Source organism: Sander vitreus, chromosome 13 (genome assembly GCF_031162955.1).
Source record: "Sander vitreus isolate 19-12246 chromosome 13, sanVit1, whole genome shotgun sequence".
In the NCBI taxonomy this organism is placed as follows: Eukaryota; Metazoa; Chordata; class Actinopteri; order Perciformes; family Percidae; genus Sander; species Sander vitreus.
Window position 1 is genome coordinate 4,315,181 of NC_135867.1, and position 19,825 is coordinate 4,335,005.

Here is a 19,825-nt window from a genome sequence, read left to right on the forward strand (position 1 = left end):
ATGAAAGCTCAGATGGGCCGATCTGGAATCTTCCCTTTATGACGTCATAAGGAGGAAGGTTACCTTTCCTTTCTCTGCTTTGCCCGCCCAGGGAATTTGGCCCACCCATGAGAAAGAGACAGACAACATGGCTTTCAAACGAGCTAAGTGGCAGTTGGTCAAGGCCACACCCCCACCCTCCACCGTGCTCTCCCCCTCTCTCCTCCTCAATAGCATTTAAAGCTCATTGTGGGACTGGCTCTAGTGGCTGTAATTCTGCACCAAGGCTGAATTTCGGTCTATATAAAAGAGACTTCAGATACAGTATTAGGGGACTACTAAGGCCTATATAAAAGAGACTTCAGATACAATATTAGGGGACCACTAAGGTCTATATAAAAGAGACTTCAGATACAATATTAGGGGACCACTAAGGTCTATATAAAAGAGACTTCAGATACAGTATTAGGGGACCACTAAGGTCTATATAAAAGAGACTTCAGATACAGTATTAGGGGACCACTAAGGTCTATATAAAAGAGACTTCAGATACAGTATTAGAGGACCACTAAGGTCTATATAAAAGAGACTTCAGATACTGTATTAGGGGACCACTGAGGCCTATATAAAAGCATCCAAAGAGCACCATGTCATGGGACCTTTAAAAAATAAATAAATTACTACTAGTCAACTGTAGTAGATGTAAGTAGCAATAAGAGGTAATTTATCTGTTATGCTCTCCCAACATACTGTAATATTAAAGTAAACTAAACTCAGTTTATAGGAAGTGTTGGCTAACAACTATCTGCACAGAAAGTTAAAAACAAGAACAATACCCGCAAACTGCTGTCTCATTCCCAATACTTCTTTTATTCTACCAATTATTTAAACCAATCACAGTCGTCGGGCGGCGCTAAGCTCCGGACGCAGAGACGGTGGCTCTGCAAAATAGTCTCTGGAAGGAACTTGTTTTGGTTGAAAATTTGCACCCCGCAAAAGAAAACGCCTCGTACAATATTACATGAAGTTAACTGTTCATACGATACAGTAACGTGAGCTATTTAAATTAGCTTGACACATGGTTAAACCTTACCAGTGTATCGCCATGGTACTTCGTCCACAGCAGTCTCTACTAATCGATCCCAAAACGTCCTAATTAGATAGTTAATGCCGTATACATATTCTTTGTAAATCTTTACAATCATTCCCTGAAAGAGAACCAAGCAGGCCTGCCTTGTTGCACGATCCAAATCTTGTTCAAAACTTGCCATTTTCAGCATTTAGCTTGCTAGCTCGAAGTTTGTTGTTATCTCCCAAAGCAAAGAGTCCCACAATTATCCTGGAAATGTACTTCTGTTGACTCAGACTAACATGGACATGACCAACAACTGTCTTTGTCAGGCAAAGGTGAGGGTGTAGCCCCCCCCCCCACCTTTATATGTAGATGAGCTGTGATGACATCACACATTATCTGTTAACTGATAATACATTAAATGTTAAAATTAAACACAAATACAATACATGTTTCTTCATTACTATAAAGTAGTTTATTTTGAGTAAATCCCACACACACTGTCCTACTGTAAATACTCTTCTTTTTTTGCATCAAATGTGTATTAATCCACAGCTTAAAGTAGTTCTGAATAAATTCTCTATTTATTCATGTGTAAGTGAGTCCTGATGAGTTTGCAAAAAACTAGTGCCCATCTGTTTTAAGAAAGGATTTAGCCTAATTTAAAAATAAAACTGTGTGGACGGGTTAGCTCAGTTGGTAGAGTGGACGCACATATATAGAGGTTTACTCCTCAACGCAGCGGCCGCTGGTTCGACTGCAACCCCTTTGCTGCATGTCATTCTCCCTCTCTCTCCCTTTTCATGTCTTCATCTGTCCTGTGGAATTAAAGGCCTAAAATGCCCCCAAAAAATAATCTTTAAAATAAAATAAAAATGTATACTTGTGACCCATTTGTAAAGATTTCCATCTTTTCAAGATGAGGTTGAGAGTGCCACAGGCGGGTAAGGGAAGTCCACAAATCAGTTCCATAACTTTGATTGGCTGGGGTACCTGGCTAATTATCTAAGTAGACTAACTATCTAAGACCCTGTTGAGCTGTATACCTGCATCCCTGTGCCTGATGCAGAGTACTAGTGGTCTGCAGTGATTGGAGCACATCATGCCCAGTTTTAGGCATGCTGTTGTCTCACTGTGTTGGCAGAAGCACTCTTTGGAGTTTCTGTGGTTGGTGGTGACTGGGATAATGGGACATCTAAGTGGAGTAACGTTTAATGGCCTGCTTATTTATATTTTCTTTTAACATTTAAGAATTTGTGAAATATGTTCCATTGTTCCATCATGGACATTCTTGTTTTTTCTTTCTTTTTTACTCTTCTGATAAGGTACCTTGTTTTGCATGTTTGCTAGAAATATTTGGTAACTCAAAAGCACATGAATCTATGAATATAGAACATAATTCTAAGAATATATTCAAATATGTGTTATGTAAGTGTGCATGCATTTGATTAAGAGTGAGGCTAACGTCTTTCTCTCTCGAGGCCGCTGTGATCCAAACCAAGAACGGCATGCTGATACGTTATTAGTCCAGGTAGAGCGAGCTAATGCAGACAGGGAGAGAGAGAGAGAGACTGTATTACATCAGCCAGTTCATATGCAACAAAGGTTCCCAGCTGAAACAAAACTGGGCAGTTAAATGCACATGAACCAGTCTGCTACCAGGGCGTCGCCAATGTGTATTGGTTAAATGATGAATTGTTTATTGATAAAATAAAGAGACAGGAATTCCCGTTTTTATCTAACTAAGCAAATTAAATACCTGAGTAATCAAACAGCCTCATCACATTGATGCACAAGTTATAATACAACTTCAATATGACCATAAATCAGTCCTGCTCAATCATTTGCATTGTGGCCCAAAGCACCCGGAGGCTTTAAAGGGGTCGATACCACTGTATAAACAGTATGGCAACATTTATGACAAATGTTTATAATCTCACAGTATATACCATCATATTGCCCGTCCCTCGAGTCCTCACATGTATATGTCACTTATTCACAGATGATGTGGGATGTGTCATCACAGGTGTGCTCACATTTTTACCTGATGAGGACCATTTGTGATTGAAATGTTATCATGAGATGCAAAATAAAAGAAGAATTGGTAACAAGTCCGTATAATATAATATATAATAATATATAATGATTGTAGTTGGTCCCCAGTGGACTTATTTAGTAAGCTTTGTCTTTGAGTGTTATTTATTTATTACCTGCTCTAGCTTTTCCAACGTTTTAGACACAGATATGGTAATAATAATGTTCCAGAATTACTCTTTTTTTCTTTTTCTTTTTTTTACTGAAAAACTCAACATTTGTTTGAGGGAGGACCCCTAAACCCCCTGCCAAATATGTGTAAGTCTTCCACAAATCTAAGTAACCCTGCTTTTAATGAAACAGCAGAGAGAACTCTGAAATAAAAATGTAATTGGCTGCTTAGTTTTTAATGTACTGTATTACGTTGTCTCAAAAGCCTGGAAAATAGGGCTAGATGATCTATTATTTAATCTGTGGTGTCGTTTAAGCACCTGTGGACATATTTATATGCACAACAATAATAAAAACTACATGAACACCATGATTATTGTAACTTATAAGAAACGAAGAATGAAAAGATTTCAACAAAGCTGCGTTTCTTGGGCTTTAGGATTTAAACATACCTACAGTAGAACAAAGAAATAGAAACAGGATGGAAAGAAATTTGCACATGAGATCAGAGGGAATAATACCTGAAAATGGAAAAAATGGAAACTAGCTTCCAATTCCCAATTTAGTACAGTAGAACGCCCCCCCCCCACCCCAGCAAAAAGTCTTGGATGAGTTAGCGCTGGAGGGCCAGTGAGAGTGAGGCAGGGCTGAACAAACGGAACGAGGAGCAAAGTGAATGGGGTGGTAGAAGGGGGAGGAGGAGAGCTGGGTATTCTCCCAGCCTGCACCTCTTTCATCTTTCTCATTAAAGCATGGAGCAGTGGGGGCCGTCAAGAATGAGCCCAAGGACATGGGGATCGGGGACTGAGCGTGAGCCTCGCATCAGGAAGTGGAGAAGGAAGGAGGGAACAGTCACAGCAAGCAGCCCAGGCGGCCATGTCAAACCTTCACCTAAAACTTAACCCACCTTCCCTCTGGGAGCCAGATAGAAACCTCTTATCTGTGCTCACCTTCTCTCCCCTGCCTGGAAACGTCTCTAGCAGCAGTAGGGAGGGCGAGAGGGGGGGCGCGTCTCTGGTTGAGTAGGTCCCAAATACACATGCTTTCTCTCAGAGAGCGTATATGAAAGAGAATGGCAGCTTCCATCTGGGACAGGCTGATTAAAAGAGAGGCGAGGAGAGGAAGTAGCTTATGATAGAAGAGGTGATTCTGAAGAAAGAGGCTGATCCACGAGTGGAAAGCTTATTGTGATATTGACATGGGGGTGGGGGGGTTTTAAGTTATTCTAACATTTAGGTTTATTGTCCAAGATCTTGACAAGAGATCTGAAATAGTTGAATTTGGTTTTTGCCACAACATGCTGACAAGGTATTTGAAGTAGCTTCTCACTTTATACATAAACTAAGTGTAGTAGGAATAGTTTGACATTTTGGGAAAATACACTTATTCCCTCTCTTGTAGAGGATTGCAAGACAAGATCGATACCACTCTAGTATCTACACAGTAAATATGAAGCTAAAGCTAGCAGCTGGTTAGCTTCGCTTAGCACAAAGACTGGAAAATACAGCTAGCCTGGAACAAAATCCAGCACCTCTGAACCTCACTAGTTAGCATGTTATACCTTGTTTGTTTAGTCTACAAAGCTTAAAAATGATGTGTTAGATGTGACGGACTACTTCTTGGCCAGTCACTTTCTAGTTAGTCTCGCATTGCTAGTCTCGCATTGCTAGGCCACACAGCATTCCGGAATGGGAGAGAAACATGCTCTGGTTCATTGGCATTTCTTAAAACCAATAACAATCGTCTTGGGTGGCGCTAAGCGCCGGATGGAGCCCCGGTGCCTCTGTAAAATAGGTTTGGGAAGGAACTTGTTTTGGTGGAACATTCAACAACTTTTTTCGACGTGCAACAGAAAACTCAGATTGGACAGATAGTCTAGCTAGCTGTCTGGATTTACCCTGCAGAGATCTGAGGAGCAGTTAACCATAGTCCTCAGAAATCCACCGGAATTTTAAATTCCAACACAAAGAAAGTGGAAGGTAACGGGACATCCGGCCGAGAAGAAGGATATCCGGCGGCACCGGACCAATCGCGGAAGTGGAACGTTGTGGATACAGACTAACTTTATGGTTGCCTAGCTAGCTCATGAACTTCCTGGAGTCACTGCTTATGGTAAAGTACTGTAACAGCTCCTAACACATTTGCCATATCTCATAGAATGGAAGGTGTCTCTGTCTCTTGTTCATCCGATCAACTTCACACTTTGTGTGGTATTGCTGAGTAAGGAAGGTCACTGTCGAGTGGGAGCTCTTGAGATCAATGGGTCATAATTATATTATAACATGCTTTATAGTAAAGTCACATGTACTAATAGAGAAGTCTGTTATTGGACAAATTAGTGACCAGTTATCCTGCAACATTAAGATACTTTTTGCAGAGGACATCAACTTTTATTCTAATGACAGACGTTAGCAAATCATGCCAAGAGTTCAAATAAGGGTATTCTTCACCAAAGAACAGTTTAATATTTCAGCATGAGGCCATGCTGCTGCTATAAAATGTTGGTGTGTACCTGAGTTCGATTGACAGTGTCCTCATCTGCCCAAATTATTAAAACTTAAGGAATACATCCTTAGAGGTTTAGATGAATCCAAGCAGGTCTGTCCTAAGGCCTACATGTACCTGAAATCTGTCCCATCAACATTTACATGTCCTGCCGTCTCTCTGTAGAGGAGAGTGAGAGTCGGAATCCAGACCAACAGCAGCCAATCGCCAATCAGCGGAGAGGAAGTGAAATAAATGCATATAATTTAAGTAAAGGATTCAACAAAATAAGGGTCTCAAAGAAAACAGCTCTGTGCTCTTGCGGCTTTGAGATCCAGATCCCCCCCCCCCCCCCCCCCCATTAGTAAATTGAGTCCCACGACAGCCACTCCTTCACCTCTTGAAATATGAACATGAAGTGCCAAATTAAATATGCATATTTAATAAGAGGGGGAACATGATTACATCCATTTAAATGGGAGCATGAGGAATGAGAAAATCCGAGAGTGAGAGAGAGAGAGAGAGAGAGAGAGAGAGAGATCTTCATGGCCTGCAGAGTGTGAAAGAAAAAAGAGAATTCATCTTTATTTTAACACGGCTCTTTGGGAGTAACCCTAGCAGGACTTCCCCCCCACTCTGTAGAGCTGATCACACACATTCTGGCTTTCTGGGGGTTTGGACTGCGGGTTTCTATAGCAACCACAAAAAGCAGACAGTATCGAGTAGACTTGCTTGCCATTCGACTTCACATTTTTACCTTCTTCTTGAACCCTCAAACAGCATTTTGAAACAGCCTATGTGCTGCCAAGTGTCTTCTTCTGCCCCTTAAAGTATTTCTTTGTTAGATTTGAGTCAGACATTAAAATCCAACCAGAGCAGTGCTGATGAAAAGAGGGCAACTTTTACAGTATATTTTTACAGAGATATTCTGCTTTTATGCATGCATGACAACAAGATTTATATTTTATGTTGTAATAACATCATTTAAGTTATAGAAAATATGATTTAGGGTGACATGTAACAACCAATATATTGTGTATGTGACACTCATTCATTTCATTGCACATCAAATGTTTAATTAACAGACTGAAAAGCCATGCTAGCAGCTCTGTGAGGCTGTACTAATGGCTCACTCATGTGCTCCTCGGGTGGTCCGAGTTTCCAAGATCAGACATCATTCTTCCGACTTCGGTGTGTTCACATGCTCTCTAGTCTACAGTATATCCACGACGTTCCACTTTCGGGATTGCTTCGGTGCCACAGGAAATTCTACCGGATGCTTGTCTTTTCTTCCGCTTACCTTCCGCTTTCTTTGTGTTGTTGTTTGTTTTGATTTCTGAGGACTATGGTTAACTGCTCCTCAGATCTCTGCAGGGTAAATCCAGACAGCTAGCTAGACTATCTGTCCAATCTGAGTTTTCTCTCGCACGACTAAAACAACTTCTGAACTTACACATTTTTGCAATTTTGCAGCGGCACCGTGCGGCGCTTAGCACCGCCCAAGATGATTGTGATTGGTTTAAAGAAATGCCAATTTTCATTGTCCCATCGGATTCAAAGTACTTGATCTCAGATTTTGTCTTTGAAGAAAGTTTGGGAAGAGGAACTGGGTCTCCAGATTGATGATACTGTTTGGGAGGAGAGTCTCAGTAGAATCCAATATTGTTCTATTAATGTCAGACATCACTTAATCCAGTTTAAGGTCATGCATAGACTTCATTATTCAAAAACTAAACTACATAGAATATATCCTACTGTTTCCCCTTTGTGAAGGGGAAATGTTGAAATGTACAACTGTGTGTTCAATCCTGAGCCAGAGGTGGCACTGTTTGGCTACTCCCTGTCTCTATTGACTCATAGTCCCTCTGTATAGCACACCATTATATATGGAATGTTAATTACAAAGAGACTAATTTTAAGGCTTTGGTAGTCAGAAGCAGTGCCACTCTTCAAGACGTGGCTAACAGAACTTACCTCTGTATTACATATGGAGAAAATCCGATATGGCATGACAGACAATCTTAAAAAATTCTACAAGATTTGGCAGCCATTCTTAGACCATCTTGGTCAATTTGACGGAGACCTTGAACAGTTATTAATAATAGGCCACTCACCTCTTCTTTGATAAAGTCTGTTTTAATTTAGAGTGCCAGTGATGCAACAGTACATTTCATTGTCTTGAGTAAGTAAGTAAGGTTTTTTTTTTGGTTTTTTTCTTCCTCTTTTTCTTTCCTCTTTTCTTTTCATATTGGCATATTATCTTACTCCTAATTTTTGCCCTTTTGTATTATACTACTTGGAAAACACTTAATAAACATATTGAACAAAATAAAAGAAATGCCAATAAACCAGAGCATGTTTTTCTCCCATCCCAGAATGCTATGTGCTCTCAAGTCGGAATGTCGGAATGTTGATTGTAACCATAACAGCAAACACCAATGCTACAATGGTCACTCTTTATGGACAACCACTAACGCTAATAGCATATTAAAAAAATAACATTTGAGCAAAAAGTTGATAATTAAATATGTGAATTACTAAAAGGTTTCTTACCGATAATAAAACATGTAGTTTCGCCCCCCCACTCCCCATGTTGATGGCACATATGACTGCTTTAAAGCATTGATCAAACAGTAACACAGCATAGGTTGGTATATTGAAACTAACCTTTTTAGGCTGGCTCACCCAAATTACCAACAAACTAACAAACAAACAATATTTTCTCACTTTCACTTAGTGGCATCCATTCATTTGGTTTTAGTTGTCCAGGATTTGAGATTTCTGCCTCCACTAGCATTTAGTTTGTGGTTTTGCATTAGTGCTTAGTTTGCTCTAAGCAGTGAGGAATTTAAATATTCAACAGCAACATATCTTTTCAGAAACAGTGACTCTACTACTCTGCATAATCCACAGGGCTCACTGTAAAATGTTTTTTTTTTTTAACAAATCATAGTCCCTATGCTCGCAGCAAGGCCTGTGGATTATCTAGAGTAACAGACTCTGAGAAGTATTTGAGTCTCAAGCACATCCCAGAGTTTAGGGGACCCTGAAAGCAAACACCTGAGGACCGCAGGTAGATACTGGACATGGGACTAGCAAAAACAGACTGTCCTGAGGCCACACTTAGGTTCATCAGGTAACATCTATCAGGAGTGTGGCAGTTGTGTCTGACTAATGCATAAAGAGAGAGAGCTGCAGTAAACTAAAGGAGAGGATTCATACACGTCTACCGTTTTCACATCACTGAAGCACTGGAACAATCTGATTTCGGAGTTTTTAGCTGAAGGAAGTGTGACAGTTCTCTAGAGCTTCTTCTTAAAGTTGAGATTTGAATCAAAGATCACATCCAATTTTTTTAAAACACAGAGCAACAGCTAATCACTTTTTGATTTAATATTAATAGGCCTATATTCTGATACCGGTAAAGGTGTGTCTACATTTTTTGTATCATTAATGTCCCAGAACACAGGAGGACAATATATTTAACTATGATCAGCTGAGAAACATAACTGCATAGACTGGACAGAGCAGTGAAGGCTCATTAGCAACACTTTTAACATCATTGAGTTGTAGGGAGTTTGGACATTTTGGACATTTCATTAAGGCGATTGTGTTAACCGTCAACCGTTCATCCATCCACCCAGCTCTTCTGGGCAGCATCTCCAGCATCACTGTGTCAAACCTGACAACTTCACTGTGACCAAACGACTCTGGGAGTCATGACGGGGTCCGACAGTTGTTAGTTACAGTGAGTAGCTCCCTATAAAACCACAAATTTGAACATGTCAGTTGGTGTAAAGATGAAATAAACAAGATGCAACATGTTAACTGAGTTGATTGACTGTTGGCTGTTTTCGCCTGCTTCTAGGCTTCTAAGTGCTGACTCCTGCTCTCCAGCTCTTTTTAAAGAAAGCAAAGAAGTTTATTTTCCAAAATGTTGAACAATTCCTTTCAGAAAAAAATATTTTATTGTACCTTAATGACATTGGACATTATCCTAAAGGGGCATGAGAGGGTTTTGTGTGCCTTAAGGCTGTTTTATGCTTCTGCGTCATCTCCACGCCGTAGCTACGGCTTTGCATCGCGGTGCATTTCACCGCCATAACGCTAGGGTGTGTCGCCTGTGTCTGTGTCACACACCACCGAAACGGTACTCAGAATGGCAAACCCCATAGAGTCTATGGGGTTTGCCATTCTGAGTACCGTACGACAGTCTATGGCATAGACTGTCGTGCTAAAATATTAATCTTTGTTTGGCCTTTTCTTGCTTAGATTTTGTAAAAAGTATCGAGAAATAAACACAGTAAAATCCATTGACCTAGTTACTGTAACCAGAAAATGAGTCTGAGGTTATTTGCGAGGTGTCTGCCAGCCAGTTTGTGTTATGTTAGCAAGCAAACTTTAGCACAAAGTACTGCTTGCTGGCAAAGTGCTAATTTCAAAACGTTACTGACATATAGACACTTTACAAACGGATAATCCCGTCGTTGTAACCAAAATATGTCTGAGTTTATTTGCAAAGCTTATGTCAGTGAACTAGCATGTTGCTACTCCCCACAGTAGGCTGCTTGAAACACCGACTATCAACACACAGGACCAGTTGACCAATCACAGTCCTTGCGGTCTGCGTCGCCTCGGCGCAAAGTTACAGATTTTTGGCTACGGCGGAGGGCTCGGAGAGGGGTTCCCGGTGACGCAGAGGTGTCTGCAGGGGTACGCCGTCGATTCAACACATAAGCATAAAACAGCCTTCAGGGTTTGCAAACATGCCATACCGCATTGAAGAACTTACACAGAACTCATCAAAATTGGGGATACAATGTTTTTTTTCCACATGTCCACGTGTTAGATGCAGATCATTGTGCACTTTTTACATCCTTTTCGACGAGACCACAGTCGTCCCTGGAGCTGTCAAAATCATATTTCATTTTCCAAATTAAAGTGGACAAATTCATTTAACAAATCAATATTCCACAGCAAATATAAACAATTGAAAACACACTATCCATATAAATATATCCACATTTACATACATAATCATTCACAACTGCGCCCCACAGAGTCCTTGACCCACATATAGGTAATATTCGGCCCTGAGGGGCCAAAGAATGAACAATGAAGTGGGTCAATAGGCCCACTCCCACACACACTGTGTGCTCTTGTAAACCAGATGGCCAATTTAGTCTGAGCCAAGAGAAAATTAATCACAACACATTTTGTCCTCCGTCTGATTGAATACAATCACCCTGCGCCGTGCTGAAAAAACACCCGGCAGCCTCCTGCAGAGCACTGTCAGCATGTCAGGTGCATCACGTTCACTGGACATGTACACACAGTACACATAGTGGAGAACCACAGGAGGAAACACTTTCATTGTCAATGTAACACTACAGCCGTCATTTTGTGATGAAGTGTTGTAATTTACTTTTTATCCATGTGCTCACTTTTATTAAACATGGCTCTTTTATACAGTAACTTTACCACAGTGCAGCCTGAGATCCATTTCCAAAGGCGACTTTTGTCTGAATTTGTTGCGACAAATTGGGATTTTACATGTTTAGCAGCACAGGAGGAGCACCTGGCAGGTGCTAGTGACACTGTCTGGCCCAGAAATACATCCAATATTAAAGAATTAGCTGTCAAACTAAACGAAATTAAAAATGACTCTCTGAATGAACACAATTTGCCCCACCATGAGCTTCAGTGCTTCTTGGCACAGATTCTCCAAGTCTTTCCAGTACTCTCATTGCTTCTATTCATTTGAGTGTTCAATTATGTATTCTTTGAATTTTATTTTCCTCTCGATGGTCTAAATGCGTTTTCAAAGCCGCCTCCACACTGCTAGGACCAGGAATATAATTGTGGAGGAGAGCAAATCCATGTGAATGGATGAATGAAATGAAATGAAATGAAATGAATCACTTTATTAAAATGTAATCCAATTTAATAGTCTTTGCCTAAAGACAGCGACATTTGACAAAACAACATCTAAAAGAAATTACAGTCAGAAAAATATTTCATGTGTAGTGTAACATTGACTAATGTCAACCTGATGTTGTTAAACCCCCAACTTTGCAGAAACGATACAGAGGACATGAACCACGGGGTTACAGAGGTTAGCAGTACATCACACATCTGTAACGAGGATGACTTGGTTGCTTTCCAATGCACTGAAGCCGTGAAGCTAAGAAGTTAGCCATGTATTTGCTGCAGAAACAAATGTGAGCAGGTACACTGACAGCTCTAAGGGAACAAGAAGCTGCAGGGAATCGCACAAGCAGGAGGGCTGAAATAATCACATTGTTCACACACATAACCACCCCCACTGTGATAGGTTTAAAATATCACATCACTGCTTGTGTTGCCTTGTTGAAAAGCTTTTCTTCTCAAACGTCCGGTTTATTGCCTTTGTCTCCATCTTTTTGGTACCAAACAGAGTAAAAAAAAAGGCTTCTAAAGCCTCCATTTTCCTCAGCTGTCACTTTCACTAAAGCCATTGTTGGGGAGCGCTGGTCACTGCTGTTTCCAGTTTCCCCCGGTTACCATTTCCCTTTTAAATCAGCATGCGCCCCCACACTGAGCTGAGGTGTAAACAGGCAAATAAAACAAAGCTGCAGTGAGTATAGACACATTTGTAACACAGATGATGCTTCATGTTTTTTTACCATTACAGAGCTTATACCTGTGTTCACTCTGCAGATGAGGACAGAAAGAAAAGAGAGCACAATTGGCACTAAATTGGCCTGTAGTAAAATAAACAAAAGACACCAATAGACCTAGATTTTACCTACAGATGAATGCTGAAAGTTTGTGACTATGGACGAGTTGTACTGATGACCTAATTCGGTATATTTTTTAGGGGATGTGACAAGAAGGGATGAGGAGAACAACTGCACTGACTGCATCAAGTTCAAGGCAATTGCCACAAAATAGCCTTTAATATCTTTATGACGTTATATAATTACTATTTAGCATTTTCTGCCAAATCATAGAATTTCCAGTAGCAAATGTTTTCTGTCTTGGGGGTTGGGAACCATTGGGTCAAAGGGCTCAGTTTACAATATTTAACATCATATTTCACACAGGTTCCACTCTTTAATGGTGTTCAGGGGTGAAGCTCAGTAAGTGCATCCCTTTCCAGGGTACTGACATTACAAACACTTCCAAATGTTATGCTAATTTGGACATAACATTATGAGATGTCTTTCATGCACAGTTGACATTTTGTCTTAAGGGTGGGATCACTGGAAAGCTCATAGCGTGTCCAAATTGGAAACAAGGGAGGAAACATTAATGTGTCAGTAACTCTCATGAAACTAATATTTCTTGTACAAGTGGATTCTTTGTCCTGAAGACCGGTCAGGAGAGGCCAGCAGGTCATCAGTAATATCAGGATTTATCATTTGGGGGGAGATATGATTACCACAGCAAATTCAACGGTAGTGATGTCAGTGTGTGCTGAGTTGTCTTGACCTGGACCAGGGGCGTAGCACTAAATTCTGGGCCCTGTAGAAAGGTGTTTTCTAAGGGCCCCTCCTTTTTGAGTGTTATTTATGTATTACCTGCTCCAGCTTTTCCAACATTTTAGACACAAATATGGTAATAATAATGGTTCAAAATGATGTGAAATTGCATTTCGTTTGCAAGACCCCTAAACACCCCGCCAAATATGTGCATCTAAGTCTTCCAAAAACCTAGGGAAAACACTGCTATTAAGGTTAGGCAACTAAAACACACAAGGTACATAACTCTGATCTCCTGTTTGAAAGTCGGACAACCTCGCCACCATTGCTTTCCGCTTCACCACATAAAGGATACACGACTTCCTGCATTGGCACTGAACCTTGGTTCTGGACGTAAATCATGAGGTGCAGGGATGTGATTCCCAGGGATACTGGATTTGTCTGTCACTATCTTTTAAGGCCAACTGTTTTTAAAATGTTTTAAAATTCAGCAAATCTAAAAAACAAAACACAAAAAGTATATACAATTACACAATGCAGCTAAAGATTGACATTGCTCACTCCCCACTAAATGCAACAAAACATGAAGCTGGCAGCTGCAAGACGCATCACACTATAAAAACCACACTGGACAATGTAACCATAGAGCCACTGCTGTGTCACGGCTGTCTGCGGTGCACAGGAGGGGTAAGAAAATAGTGCTTTCACACTGAACAGTTAGCACGACAGTATAACAATAAAACAGCACTAAACAATGTGCAAGGTTTCACTAAATATCAAGAATAAAAACTTCTTTCTGCTAACCCAATAAGAAGTTAAAGAGAATGTACGTTTGCTTGCAGCAGGACCACTAATAATAAGAATATAGAGAATAACAATGGTCGACTGTGCTTAAGCACTTTGAGGCTTGCCCCTCTGGTTATAAAATGTCACAAGCATGTACACAGCGAATACTTAACACTTTTGGGAATACTACACACTTGACTTTTTAATGTGATTGGATGATTGAATGGGTTAAGGTTAATAGTGTTAGCCTCTGCACTTGGAGTTGTCAGTCAAGATACAGGGGGGCCACTTTCAAGGGGCCAATCTTAACCCTCTGTGACACATCACCCAATGCATAAACACGAAACAGGATCTCACGTTAGTATGTAGGGTGTTAAAAGGTCTGTCACCAGGTCTGTTGAAAACATTGCTTACATTTTGTAAATTCTAATTTTGAGTGCAGTTTATCTTTAGCCTGTGAGAACCCAGAAAAGAGAAGCGTAGCTCTTATTTCTTGTCTGTGGAGCTGTAAGCAGCTGAAAGGGCTGCTGTCATAATGTGGCTGAGGAGGGGGAGTTTAAAGCTGCCTTATCAGAGCTGCCTGAAGGCTTTTTTTTTTTTTTTTCTGAATTGAATTTCACCAGGATTATTGAACACGTGTAAACATTCAAGAGCTACATCATTAAAGCCGCTCTGTTTATTGTTATGGAGAAATGTTCAGAAAGATTTGAACTATAACTGTCTGAGTTATAGTTCAAATCAATCTACAATACAAGTACTAGAGGATGATTTGGCCGTGGTTGAACCACGGAAAAAAAACCTCTGGGTTTACATGGTTTTCTAATGTACTTTATAAACTTGTATTAACTATAACAAGTGGTAAACGTGCATGAAGTTATATTTTTCACAAGAATATTGAATCAAATGGCGCCTGCAGAGCTGAACCCACTGAGAATTAACAGCCAACGCTGTAGCTTATGCAATTCTTAGCCTCCTTTAGCTCATTGTTTTGTATCTCTCCACTACCTAAAGACTGTATATGTAAAACAATGTAAATCCTGTCCCACCAGCACTATCTTGAGACTGACAACTTTTCTTTCTAATTCTGCCTTTAAAAAAAAGTAATTGTTCATTTCTTACACTGCACTGTAACTTGTATTCTTGTATTTCATCTGTCTTATTCTATTTGAGCTGTTTTTATATTCTCTTTAATGGATTATAACTGCTCTTTAATGTTTCATCTAAAGCACTTTGAATTGCCTTGCTGAAATGTGCTAGAGAAATGAAGCTGCATTGCCTTGAGGTTAAACCTTATGACCCTGTTTCCACCTGGGTGTTAACATGCCATCTGTATCTGTGTTATCTGGATAATGACATATTTCACAGACCTTTGCATTTACACTCGGTATTAAAAAGCGTTGTTGTTATCTCACGTCGGCCTGCTTTGTGATTGGATCTCAATATGCAAATGTTGGTAGGTGGAGCTGGTGGAGAGCAAGACAACTGAAGGCCAAGGCCAATTCTTTGCAGCTTCTCTAACTATCATGTGGGTTTCCAGAAATTGTTGGTGAGCACAGGTTTCAGAATATGTCTCAGGCACAATGGTACCAAACCTGGCAACCTTGTTGTGATGACAAAACTTCAGGACACACAGTCTCTGCACCCGACTGATGTTCGCCAAGAAGGTTCCAGTACGTAACTGCCCCTAAAAACACAAATTGACGTTTTACAGTTCTCGTGCACAGATTAAACATATGAGATACAGCGAGTTAATTAGTGAGCTTTGGAGGTGTTGGAAGGCATTTTATTTTCATTTTTGAACAGAGCTGTTTCCCTCTGCTTTCAGTTTTTATGCTAAGCTAGACTACTCCAGCACAGACAGTAGAGTGGTATCAATTAGGGTTTAATACACTTCCAAACTATTTTCCATTTACCAAGAAATATAATAACAGGAAAATGGGGAAAACTATTACGTTCTAGATGTCAACCAAATAGGCTGATACGTATAAAATATACATACCACTACAGAAATACATATCAGCAGGGATGCAAAACTCAGCAGCACAAAGGCGACTTCCTTTTGGTCAACCGAATTAATCTATTGTAGGCGCTAGCATCTAAATGATAGCCCGGCTCCGCCCTCCTACGTACTTTCATTTTCCTTCCTTTCATTATGTCTGGGTTTGCGGTATATTCTTGGGTTTTCTCCGGTCAAATATTTGGCGGTCTAATCAGCGAACAGAGGGAGTGGCTGAGAACGATGAGGATGTGCGCTAGAAAGATGCGAGCGAAGCCATTCGGTGCGTTGTGGCAACGCTGCCGAATATCCTGAGCCCGAGCAAGAACAATCTTTGCTGAGTTGTGTTGGTGGCCATGATGTTGTGGCCCTCCTCCCCACGGGGTTCGGGAACAGTTTGATTTTCCAGCTCGCTCCGTTAGTGGTGAAGGAGTTGGCTAAGGCTAACGCTAGCGATGCTAATGCTAAATATAAGCCGATAGTTGTTGTCTCCCCTCTTATTGCACATGCGCATGACATACGTCACGACCAAACGTTAGCGATTGGTTATGGAAGATCCAGAGTGGTTCTGGGCAGATCCAATAGTTTAAAACTTCAACAGAGTCCCCGCCTTCAAGGAAGTTAACACTTGTCAATGGAGAGAGGCCAGACTCTCTGGACAAATGAAATGGACCAGAGTCTGGTAGGACCAGAGTCTGGTAGGACCAGGCTATCTAAATGAGGCTAACACAATCCAGTGTTTGCATTGTTTATACAATGAAAAATTGTCAAATATCACTTCTTGTTCTCAGCAGACAGATCACAGGCAATGACCTTGGCATTTGATATTCTTCGCAGCTATAGTAAAATTATCCCGGGATTAAAAATGTTGGTTGTTTTTTCATTTTGGTGAAAAATATGAATAGTAACTAGTATCAATACTTGCATCTTACTCTCAGAAAGAAAGTAAACAATATCTCCTGAACTTCTCCCTCACTATGTTTGCACATCCTGCACTAAACCAACAGCCTTCTTTTCTTATTGTTAAACATGTACTGTATATTGTACATATTTGTTCATTTATGTTATCGTTTATTGTTTATTTCCTTTCAATATGTTTATGTTTCTGTATGCACCATCCACCAAGGCCAATTTCTTAATTGGCAATAAATCCTTTTCTGATTCTGATTCTAACAAGCTTATTTCCCAAAATGTTGAACTATTCCTTTAACCTGGAATGTGATTATTAATGCGAGACTGAATCATTTATATGATGAATGGAATATATGGGAAAAAGGAAGATTAAAGTGAAACGTTGCCTTTGTATTAAATATGGGAGCTTAAAGCAGTGTTGGGGACATTATATTTTTTTTCACTTAAGTATTTCTCATTTGTCCTGCACCTACCAGAAGGTGCGATGTGCACACAATTACTTTTTTTATTTTTTTATTGTCATCGCGATGTCAACTTACGCAAGAAACACATTTTTTTTTCAGTTAGTTGAAAGAGTATCAGTAGAAAACTGCACTTTAAAATGTAACTATCACTCTTTTTTATTGGTGCCTTTTGTATTCAGTTCAACGTTCAATTTGTTCGAAAAGAGAATGTTTGAATTATTTCCTGTCATTTTTTTGATTTCAACAAGTTATTTGTTAATAATATCCGTTTATCGCACATAATATCGTTATTGCGATATTCAACAACGTTATCGCATATCAGGTTTTTTTTTCATATCGTGCAGCCCTACACAGTTCACACAATAGTGGTTACAGTCTCTCCATTATGTGAGGAGAAAATAGATGGTGCAGTCTCAGGCGTCTTGTTAACGTAATCAGAACTCACTGGATGTGAAGTGTGCTGTCTGCTGGTGATTAAGAGCTGCCCTGACTAAATTTTTATTCACTACATTTGGGTGAACCATTGGCCACCTGGGTCCTGGACTAAACCCTGTATTGTGTCTGTACGGAGTCCTGGCCCCGCCCCCTCCCTTCCTCCCTCCCTCTGTGCCCTCAACGAGGCACTGATGTGTCTGAGCTGAGGTGTGCCAGAGTGATTCATTAGTTCATTAAGGCGTCTTGTGGCCATGGCAACAATCTTTCCAAGGGGGTCAATGGTGACATGACAGTCCCCTTCAGGGCAAACCTTGTCACAGGATCTGAGCAATGGCAGGAGGTACAATCAGTTACCCCCTCCCCCAAAACATCCTGAGGTCCCATAACCCATTTATGCCCTCCGCCTTACAAAATCACACACACACGCACGCGCGCGCGCGCGCGCGCACACACACACACACACACACACACACACACACACACACACACACACACACACACATCTCCACAACACACAATGCTCCAACTATAATCGGATCAGGAATTCTGGGTAGTATATCTAATGGTTCTTGTTCCAGTAAGCCTCCACAAACATGGTTTTCTTTTTTGTTTTTCTTCAGGATCAATTCTGACTGTATGCTCAATTTATTCAGCAGTGTGTATAAGAGTTCACTGTTAGTTGAAGTGAAAAAGTGATGCCTAAATATAAACAAAATTGAACTATTTTTGTTGAATAATTGTATCCTTCGAGTTCCACTTCCGGGATTGCTCCGGTGCCGCAGGAAATTCCGCCGGATGCATGTATTTTACGTTTCCTTCCGTTTTCTTTGTGTTGGAATTTTAAATTTGGTGGATTTCTGAGGACTATGGTTAACTGCTCCTCAGATCTCTGCAGGGTAAATCCAGACAGCTAGCTAGACTATCTGTCCAATCTGAGTTTTCTCTCGCATGACTATTTTGCAGCGGCTCTGTGCCGAATTGAGCACCGCCCATGATGATTCTGATTGGTTTAAACCAGAGTACGTTTTCCTCCCATCCCCAAATGCTATGTGGAGTAGCCAGACCCTCCTTCAGCGCGCTTTGGAGGAGGGTCTGGCAAAGCGAGACTATTTTTGTTTTTACCTTAATAAATAACATTTCATAATTAGTAATCCAAATTTGAGCCAAAGCTTTACATATCTCTAAATAAGTCATTTTGCTGAATTAGGTGTGCAATAACCCAGTTTCACACTATTACCACAAAAGGTATACTCTATTTTATTTATAAGCACACTTGATAAAAGCAAAACCCATATGACATGACATTAATTTCTTCAAGAAGAGTTTGTAGCATTTCACCCGTTGTCTGCTGGGATAGACTTGTGTGCCCACATGTTCTAAGTATGAAAAAGGGGATATGATAAACAAAGTTTGATGATATTAGAGTTTAATAAAGCTCTGACAGAACATAGAATAGACCTGGTCAGTGTAGAGAAACTTGGATCTTAAACCAAATGAAAAGCTGAAACAATAAACAAATACAGAGCCTGACAGGTGTTAGGGGGGATTTCTTTTGTAAGGATTGCAGTACATTACAAAGTTAATAGTGTCTATAATATATTCTTGTTTCTCTTTGCTGTGCAGTTTCGGCTGCAGGATAAACACATATATAATGCAGTACAAAACAAACAGTGAAAAAGCAAAGAAATACACGTCCCATTGGAAGCTTTTCTGAAGGGCATAACTCATTGCATGTGGTCACTGTCTTTTTTCCAGCAATACAAATATAATGTAACAGTGATGAGCCCACCACATCACAGGATCTTTCCACTTGGCTATAATCACTACAGCAGTAAACATAAGCGTCATGGTAATAGACTGTGTAATGGAAGGCCCAGCCAGGCAGATTTTTATCACTGTTCTCTTCTTCTGTCTCTGGCCAAATGTTTACACTCTTCCTGGGTGATGCATTGTGCCGCTACAAGATGAGCTTCGCCTGCACGATTTGGAAATGTGGCCTCAGCAAAACATTGAGGGCTTGATAAGAGGG